The sequence below is a fragment of the Saccopteryx bilineata genome, chromosome 3, assembly GCF_036850765.1.
Source record: "Saccopteryx bilineata isolate mSacBil1 chromosome 3, mSacBil1_pri_phased_curated, whole genome shotgun sequence".
In the NCBI taxonomy this organism is placed as follows: Eukaryota; Metazoa; Chordata; class Mammalia; order Chiroptera; family Emballonuridae; genus Saccopteryx; species Saccopteryx bilineata.
In genome coordinates this window covers 44606062-44616028 of record NC_089492.1, presented here as the reverse complement: position 1 = coordinate 44616028, position 9967 = coordinate 44606062, and the positions used below count along the sequence as shown (strand labels likewise).

Here is a 9967-nt window from a genome sequence, read left to right as displayed (position 1 = left end):
TATCAAACTAAAAAGTTTTTGCACAGCAAAAAAACATCAACAAAATGAAAAGACAGCCTACTGAATGGGATAACATATCCACCAGTAATATTCCTGATGGGTTAATATAAAAAATTATAAATAATTTGTAAAACTCAACACTATAAAACAATTAATCTAATTTTAAAAATGGGCAAAGGACCTGAATATACACTTCTTCAAAGAGGACATAAAGATGACCAAGTCACATATGAAAAGATGCTTAACATCACTAATCATCAGAGAAATGAAAATTAAAACCACAATGAGATATTATATTAAACCTGTCAGCATGACTATCATCAATAAATCAACAAACAACAAGTGTTGGTGAGGGTATGAAGAACATTGATCCTTCATGCACTGCTGGTGGGAATGCAGACTGGTGCAGCCACTGTGGAAAACAGTATGGAGATTTCTCAAAAATTTTAAAATAGAACTACCTTATGATCCAGCAATTTCACTTCTGAGTATTTATCTGAAGAAATCCAAAACACTATTTTTAAAAGATATATTCAGCCATGTTCTTTGTAGCATTATTTATAATAGCTAAGATATGGAAGTAACCTTTCATCAATATATGATTAAAGAAAAAGTGGTATATATGTACAATGGAATATTACCTGATTATAAAAATAAATGAACTCTTACTATTTGTAACATCATGGATGGATATAATCATTATTATGCTCAGTGAAATAAATCAGTAAAAGAAAGACAAATACTTTATGATTTCACTAATATGTGGAATCTGAAGAACAATATAATTGAAAAAATAAAACAGAAACTAACTTATACAGAGAACAGACAGATGGTTACCAAGGGGAATGGAGTTTGGAGGACAGAATAAAAAAATGGGTAGTTTGAGAAGTACATATTGGTGGTAACAAAATAGTCATGGGAATATAAAGTACAGCATAGGAAATATAGTCAATGATATAATAACTATATATGACACCAGATGGCTACTGAAAATATAAGGGGGAACTCTTTTTAAAGCATATAATTTTCTAACCACTATGCTGCATACCTGAAACTAATACAAAATAAAATAATATTGACTGTAAACTGAAATTGAAAAAAATAAAGTTGTAAAATCCTCTTTAAGATCAAGGCCCATAAGTTTAGTCCTGTTTTCCTCTATGTAATTTATTTTTCCAGATCTTTTGCTCAACCTCACTATTTATTAGAAAAATGCAAATCAAAACTATAATGAAATACCACCTCATACCTGATAGAATGACTAATATCAACAAGACAAGTAATAACAGTCTTAGAGAGATTGTGGAGAAAAAGGAAACCTCATTCATTGCTGGTAGAAATGACAACTGGTACAGCCACTATGGAAAAAAGAATGAAGGCTCCTCAAAAATTTAAAAATAGTTTCCATATGACCTAGCATTTCCTTTTTTGGGTATCTACCTGAAATTTTTGAAAATATTTATTTGCAAAAGTATATGCACCCTTATTTCATTGCAGCATTATCAACGGTGGCCAACACATGGAAACAAGCAATTTGTCGTTTGACAGATGATTGGATAAAGAAGATGTGGGCCTGACCAGGTGGTGGCACAGTGGATAGAGCATCAGACTGGGATGTGGAGGACCCAGTTTCGAGACCCCAAGGTCACCAGCTTGAGCGCGAGCTCATCTGGTTTGAGCAAGGCTCACCAGCTTGAGCCCAAAGTTGCTGGCTCAAGCAAGGGGTCACTCAGTCTGCTGAAGCCACCCAGTCAAGGCACATATGAGAAATCAATCAATGAACAACTAAGGAGCTGCAACAAATTGATGTTTCTCATCTTTCTCCTTTCCTGTCTATCTGTCCGTATCTGTCCATACCTGTCCCTATCTCTGATTCTCTCTGTTTCTGCCACACACACACAAAAAAAGATGTGGTACATATACACAATGGAATACTACATAGCCATAAAAAGGATGATATACTGCCATGTGAGACAACATGCATGGATCTTGAGAATATCATGCTAAGTGATTAAGTCAGACAGAAAAAGCTAAGAAACATAAAATTTCACTCATATGTAGGCAGAAAAACTGAAAACAACAAATGAACAAATAAGAAAAACAAATAAAAACTAATAGACACAGACAACAGTATGGTGGTTACCAGAGGGAAGCAGGTTGGTGGGGAAAGTAAAGGATAAAGGGGATCACATATATTGTGACAGAAGGAGATTTGACATTGTGGGGTTGGCACATAATGCAACATAGAGATGATGTATCATAGAATTGTATACTTGAACCCTATATGCCTTTAATTAAATATTAAAATAAATAAAAATAATCATTGGATTTAAATTAGAATTTGTAGGAGAGGCAAGACCAGAGCTTTCATCAGATTGCCAAAATTTGTTCATTAACAATGGTTTAGATTAGAACCATCTCTTTAGAAGTTACTTATATCCCCAAAGGGAACTTTGTATGGATTTCAATGTTAAAGGGTTTATTAGAGAACACATACCAAAAATGTAGCCAAGGTTTCTACAGAATACCATCAGCAAGTCTTATTCATAAAGAACTGAGGTTAGTGAAAATTGTTAAAGACAAATATTAAAAAGTTTCACTTACTTACATTACAAATAAGAGCTAGGAAGATTCAGGTTTGCTTTTTGCTCAGGTCTGATTCTGTAATACTGACAGAAGTAGAGGACAGATATGATAAGATCTGATTTATTTTTCTGCCTTGGTTGTCAAGTAGAGTGATCTTCAGATAGGAAAGGTAGAACAAATGCTGGGAAGAGGAAATGGAAGACTGATATCTCTCAAAAGGCTGTAAGAATTTCTCTGTGTCAATTGCATTTGTCTCTTAGCTTTCAAATATTATTTGGAACTCTAAGGAAATGTAATATTAGTACATTATCCTAGCTAGGATATTCTTAAGGGACTATGAAGATTTGAAACATTGGCATACTAGAGGTGAGAATATTTAGCTCTAATGCCCTAAAAGAGGTCAGAGCACTAGACTCCAGCATTAGAATCTGAATCGGATTGTTTTAAATATATCCTGTGAACACTTAAAAGGAAACCAACCTATCTCAGACTTAATTTCTTTTAAATTAGTGTTTCTCAAATAAAAGATTATGAAAATGCAGTAAACATATTTCATACCATAGTATGTTTAATGAGTTACCTATTTAGGAAAATTTGTCTTTTTCTAAAGCAAAATTCAATGTGATTTTACAGATGTTATATATGAAAACTGGAAAACTAAATGGAAATGATATCAGCTACTCAAATAATATGTCTTACTGAAAAGAAAAAGATTTAGAAGCTAAATAAGCCTGGTCAAAAGACTGGCTCTGGGATAAGACAGATTTTGCAGGGGGGTGGGTATTTTAAAACAATTTAATGTTTCACAGTACTGGAAGCTAAAGCCCAAGATCATTGGAAACCCAGGTCTATTATTTTTACCTTTTGACTTGAAAAGTCACTTTACTACCTCCAGAATTCTGTGAGATTCAAAAAAAATTATACACATAACAGTTCATCAGTGAGCCTAGGCTGGCATAGTGCTTAATAAATGGTAACTTTTGTTTGCTTTTATTATTCTTAGCTAAATAAATGTAGTGGTTTGGTGATTATAAGCCCAAGTGATATTCAAGGGAAAGAGTACAATATAATGGCATTATACATTTTAAAACTGTTACAAGAACTATTATATGAGGAATATTAACAATAAATCTAAAAAGCTCTAATATCTCATGTTAATGTAATATTCTATTAAAATGCGATTAATATACATTTCAGAGTGAAGTTTGACAAGGTACTCGAGAACTGTGACGTCATATGATATCTAAAACGTTATAGAAACATGTGAAATAACAGTATTGATGTACATATAAATCGCTCATTGAAACTAACTGAAGATAACTACTGAAAATGTTTATTTTAGCATCCAGTTATTTAGAGCTGCAAAAAAATATCTACTTACTGTAACTGTGCCATACCCATCACTCACTGAGATGCTTTGTTAAGCACATTATTTAAAATAGTATAGAAATTAGGAATTAGTTTTCTTAGTCTTTAATTTGGGAGTGTGATAAGCAATTCTAGAAATTGCTAACTAAATGACCTTTTCTTTTTTTTTTTTTAAATAAATTTTTATTAATGGTAGTGGGATGACATTAATAAATCAGGGTACATATATTCAAAGAAAACATGTCTAGGTTATTTTGTCATTAAATTATGTTGTGTACCCCTCGCCCAAAGTCAGATTGTCCTCCGCCACCCTCTATCTAGTTCTCTGTGCCCCTCCCCCTCCCCCTAACTCTCTCCCTCCCTCCCTCCCATGTCCTCCCTCCCCCCACCCCTGGTAACCGTGATCATAAATGACCTTTTCATAGTGACTGTACTGTGTCATTGTAATGTTAGGGTATTCCTTTTTTTTTTTTTTTTTTTGTATTTTTCTGAAGCTGGAAACGGGGAGAGACAGTCAGACAGACTCCTGCATGCGCCCGACTGGGATCCACCCGGCATGCCCACCAGGGGGCGACACTCTGCCCACCAGGGGGCGATGCTGTGCCCCTCCGGGGTGTTGCTCTGTTGCGACCAGAGCCACTCTAGCGCCTGGGGCAGAGGCCAAGGAGCCATCCCCAGCGCCCGGGCCATCTTTGCTCCAATGGAGCCTCACTGCGGGAGGGGAAGAGAGAGACAGAGATGAAGCAGAGGGGGATGTGGTGGAGAAGCAGATGGGCACTTCTCCTGTGTGCCCTGGCCGGGAATTGAACCCGGGACCCCTTGCATGCCAGGCCGATGCTCTACCAGTGAGCCAACCGGCCAGGGCCTAGGGTATTCTTATTTATTTCTTCATTCAATTCATTTATTGAGTTTCAGCTATCCCAGGCCAATATAGGAAAGGATAAATTACATATGAAGCCAGCTCAAAGGGCGATAATAGGCTAGATAAACAATTCTATTGCATGATAAACTGTGGTAAGTGCTTATGAAGGGTACAGTTGAAGTGCTCTGAGGAAGATGAGAAATGCCGTTTCAGTTGAGTCTTGAAGCAACAGTTTCAAAGATCTTGAAGTAGGTTGGTGGTGAAAGTAGAGAAAGAACCTGGAGGGCAAAGACAGAACAAAGAGAAAAAGAAAGGCATAGGGAAGCATTGGGAAAGGAACAAGTTTAATTAGATAGGAACAAGGGGTTATTTTGGGCAGATAAAATATATTATGCTCACTTCGTTAAAGATGATGCTACCCACGTGGAAGCCCATCTCCCAGGTAATATTAGTTGCCCTTCTTGCTTAGAATGGGCTTGATTATATTAATGTGTGTTTGGGCGAGCTGTGGGCAGGCAGGATCCTTGTAGCCTGGGGCTTGGTTTAGGACTAAGCCTTTCCCACTCTTTTTGATGTAGGGTGGTGCACTCTCATGAGGAATCCCATTATGCCTCAGAGAGGTGACTTTGTATTAAAGACTTCCCTATTTGTATATTAGATTAAAGGTTTGGATTTCTACACTATAAAGTGGGGCAGACCAGGAGCTTGCTCTCTCTTGGTTCCTGAGATTAGCATTAGAGAGCAGAGTAGAGAAAAGCCACGTGGAGGAAAGGAGAAGCAGCCAAGATGGTGGAGTGCTGAGGAAGAAGCCAGTTAATGCAGAGTTTGTGCAGAGAGAAGGAGATGGGGAACAGAGGTGAATAAGGCAAGTGAGCTAGAAACCTTTTATTGTAGGAAACTTGGTTAAGTGAGTAGCTTTGTGAGCACTGAATGAGTGGGTTTTGGAGCCCAGTGTGTGTTTTTACTTGCCCGCTGGGTGCAAGCTAGAATTAAAGGTAATGGCCCACCAGTTATTGGCTCTGTTGTTTCATTACTGTCTGTCGGAATCTAATGCAAACCTGCATGGGCCAGGCGGCTGTGATGGTGGCCGTGGTTACTGGCCAGACAGGTTACTATAAATTAAAGATGAAGAAGTATAAGTACTAAGAGGACTATAGATTAAACTATGAGGAACACTGAGAAGGCTGTAAAGAATCAGGAGATGAAGCCCTGGCTAGTTGGCTCAGCGGTAGAGCGTTGGCCCTGTGTGTGGAAGTCCCAGGTTTGATTCCTGGCCAGGGCACACAGGAGAAGTGAACATCTGCTTCTCCACCCCTCCCTCTTCTTTCATTCTCTCTTTCTCACTCTCTCTCTCTTATCCTCCCATAGCCATAGCTTGAGAGGATTGAGCAAGTTGGTCCTGGGCACTGAGGATGTTTCCAGGGCCTCCACCTCTGGTGCTAAAATGACTACGTTCCTTAGCAATGGAGCAACAGCCCCAGATGGGCAGAACATTGCTGCCTAGTGGGCTTGCCAGATGCAAGAGTCTGTCTCTGCTTCCCCACCTCTCACATAAAAAAAAAATCAAGAGAAGAAAGGATAATATCGTGTGATTGAACCACAAGAAGAAAGTATGTCAAGAATATAGCTTTCAACAGTGTTACAGCTAGGCAAAGAACTGAAAAGTGTCACTGAATTGGATAGTTGGGAGATTATTAGTAATCTCAATTATATCAGATGTGGTGGAGATGTGAGGACATAAGTCAAAGTACACCAAAGGAGTAATGAAAGGAAGTTAAAAGAAGAGTTAGTAAATGTAGAGGAACCTTAAGAGAGATGCACCCTGATTATGAAGAGAAGACAGAAAGGGTAGTATGAGGGACTGAAAGAAGATGTTCACAGTAAGACAGGGGAGGAAAAATGCAAGTAAACACAGAGGTAAAGTAGGTGGGATATGAAGTGAACATAGCTAGTTCCAGTAGAGAAACAGTGAAAATGGGCAATACATATAATAACTAAGTAATACATATGCAGAATGTTCAAAAGTAAAAAGCATTAAGTAGTGAATAAATAACAAGTAAGTGGCTTGGGAGAGCTGGTGTAGGACAGGTGGCTTCAAGTTGCAATTTTTAATTGAATTATTAAGGTGATACTAATAAATGCAATTAAACAAGTTTCAGGTGCCCAGTTCCACAACACATTTCTGTACATAGTATTGTGCGTTCACCCACTCCAAGTCAAGTCTTTGGTCCCTATACCCTCCTTTACCTCCCCCTGCTCCTGGCAATGACCACACTATTATCTGTGTTCAGCTTGTACTTTTAAACCTGTTTTAAAACCGGTTACAGTAGGGCTAACTTGAGAAGGTGACATGAGAGCAAAGATTAGGAAGAAATGAAAAAGTGAGTCAAACAGAACAGAGGGCAAAACCACTCAGGTCGAGCATGTCTGAAGAAATAAAGAATAGTCTGAATTCTGCTGTGGTAGAGCAAGTAGGGTGGGTGGGCTCTCATTCTCTGCCTCCCTACCCTCTTTTTCTCCATTGCATGTCTCAGCACCTGGCATATTATGTTTATATATTTGCAATACTTTCATTTGTTAATTCCATCTCTGCTTACTCATTTCTCTAGAATGTGAGCTGTGTGAACAGAGATTTTACTAGTTTTAATTCACTGCTGTATTTCCAGTTGCTAAAAAGTATCTTATATGTAGTCAAAATGCAATAAATATTTGTTGAGTGAATGAATAAGAAAGAATGTGGCAATACGGTAGGCTGTTTTGACATTTATGCATCTTTTGATTAAAGATAGCAAACATTTGTGTGTTACTGTAGTCACAGGCTATTGAGACTTAAGAACAAAGAGATTGTATACTTTCATAAAAATATGAATGTATCATAAAGTTTAAAAGGCTAAAAGCAAAATAATAAATATGTAAATATTATCAGGAGATACCTCTGAGTAATAAGATTTAGGCTGAATTTATTATTTTTTTCTATTTTTTGATAATGAACATAAAATATATTAAAGAATAAATAAATATATATTCTAAACCTGTAATAATTTCTGAATTTGAACTTTTGAAATAGAGAGAGGAGGTGTGTATTAAAGCTTTGAGTTGGGATCTTATTATAATTTTTGGTTCAATAAAATATAATTGTGGTATATCTCCACAAGCTACAATTGAATGAATCTGGAGGCTTATTTCTAGGACCAAAGTGGTTTTGGAAACATGAGGCTCAATAATGCTGTTTTGTTTCATTAAATAGTCTCACTGTCTGTGTGGAAATAAATGTGACTCGTCCCTGACAGATGATAAAAGGCAGCAGACATCATTAGTGTCCATCACATGACTCCTGACACCTACTGGAGAAAGGGCCTCTATTTGCTCATGATCAGAGGTAAAATCTTTTTACACATTGATTTAAAATTACTTCTTAACTTTAATGTTCAGATCTAGCCATGAAGCCAAGAGTGACTTTCTATTCCAACCTTAAAAACCTTCTTGTGAGCTTTTAAATCATTTCAGCTCTGCATTTCAGAATGTTTCAAGGGGTAACCATGTTCACAAAAGAAGAGGGTTCACAGAATACTTTATTAGAATTTCAAAAAAATGCCATCTCTCCATCTGCTCATTACTAGGAAACACCTGACACCAGGCAATTTATGATCATTAAAACTTATAATTTGCTTTTAAATTAAATTAATTAATAAAGATTAAAATGTGTTATATTTGCTTATTGTTTGTTGCTTTGATTTTTACACATGCTAAAAGAAAACAAAATATATGGGATTTTATTAGGTTTTTACAGAGAAGATATTGAGTAAAATATGTATTGAAGAAATCACCTAATCTCTAGTATTTCCAGTTTTTTTTTAATTTCTTTTTTTAAAATTTTATTTTAATTTTATTTATTCATTTTAGAAAGGAGAGAGAGAGGGAGAGAGAGAGAGAGGAGAGAGATAGAGAGAGGAGAGAGATAGAGAGAGAAGAGGGGAGGAACAGGAAGCATCAACTCCCATATGTGCCTTGACCAGGCAAGCCCAGGGTTTTGAACCAGCGACCTCAGCATTTCCAGGTCGACACTTTATCCACTGCGCCACCACAGGTCAGGCGAGTTTTTTTTTTCCATGAAAATATATTCACAGATGGGGGTTTCCTTTAAAATGTTGCTTCTTTCTAATAAATTTATTTTAAAAATAAAATAAAAATACATTTTAATTGTTTTAAAAGATATTTCTCAACATCAAAAATCATTTTTAAAAGCCCTGGCCGGTTGGCTCAGCGGTAGAGCGTCGGCCTGGCGTGCGGGGGACCTGGGTTCGATTCCCGGCCAGGGCACACAGGAGAAGCGCCCATTTGCTTCTCTACCCCCCACCCCCTCCTTCCTCTCTGTCTCTCTCTTCCCCTCCCGCGGCCAAGGCTCCATTGGAGCAAAGATGACCCGGGTGCTGGGGATGGCTTCTTGGCCTCTGCCCCAGGTGCTAGAGTGGCTCTGGTCACAGAAAAGCGACGCCCCGGAGGGGCAGAGCATCACCCCTGGTGGGCGTGCCGGGTGGATCCTGGTCGGGCGCATGCGGGAGTCTGTCTGACTGTCTCTCCCCGTTTCCAGCTTCAGAAAAATACAAAAAAAAATATTAAAAAAAATCATTTTTAGGTCCTGGTCGATTGGCTCAGTGGTAGAGCATCGGGCTGGCATGTGGAAGTCCCAGGTTCAATTCCTGGCCAGGGCACATAGGAGAAGCACCCATCTGCTTCTCCACCCCTCCCCCTCACCTTCCTCTCTATTCTCTCTTCCCCTCTCACAGCCAAGATTCCATTGGAGCAAAGTTGGTCCGGGTGCTGAGGATGGCTCCATTGCCTCCACCTCAGGCACTAAAATGGCTCCGGCAGCAATGAAGCATCGCCCCAGATGGGAAGAGAACTTTCCACTGGTGGGCATGCAGGATAGATCTCGGTTGGGCACATGCAGGAGTCTGTCTGCCTCCCTGCTTCTAACATTGGAAAAATACAAAAAAAGAAAAAAAAAAAGCTTTAGAACATTCATTAAAAGAAAATGGCTTCAGACTCTGACAGGGTATTTCAGTTAGTTAGTGTCACCATAACAAGGTTGTGGGTTTGATCCCAGTAAGGATACATTCAAGAATCAGCCAATGAATGCATAAGTAAATT

At 38.2% G+C, this 9967-nt stretch overlaps 1 non-coding gene across 1 annotated transcript; it reads left to right on the top strand.

Moving 5' to 3' along the window:
- Window positions 1–6022: 6022 nt before the first annotated feature.
- Window positions 6023–6098, top strand: TRNAT-UGU (transfer RNA threonine (anticodon UGU)). The gene has a single exon. It is a non-coding gene; the product is annotated as a tRNA-Thr (tRNA).
- The last annotated feature ends 3869 nt before the right edge of the window (window positions 6099–9967 follow it).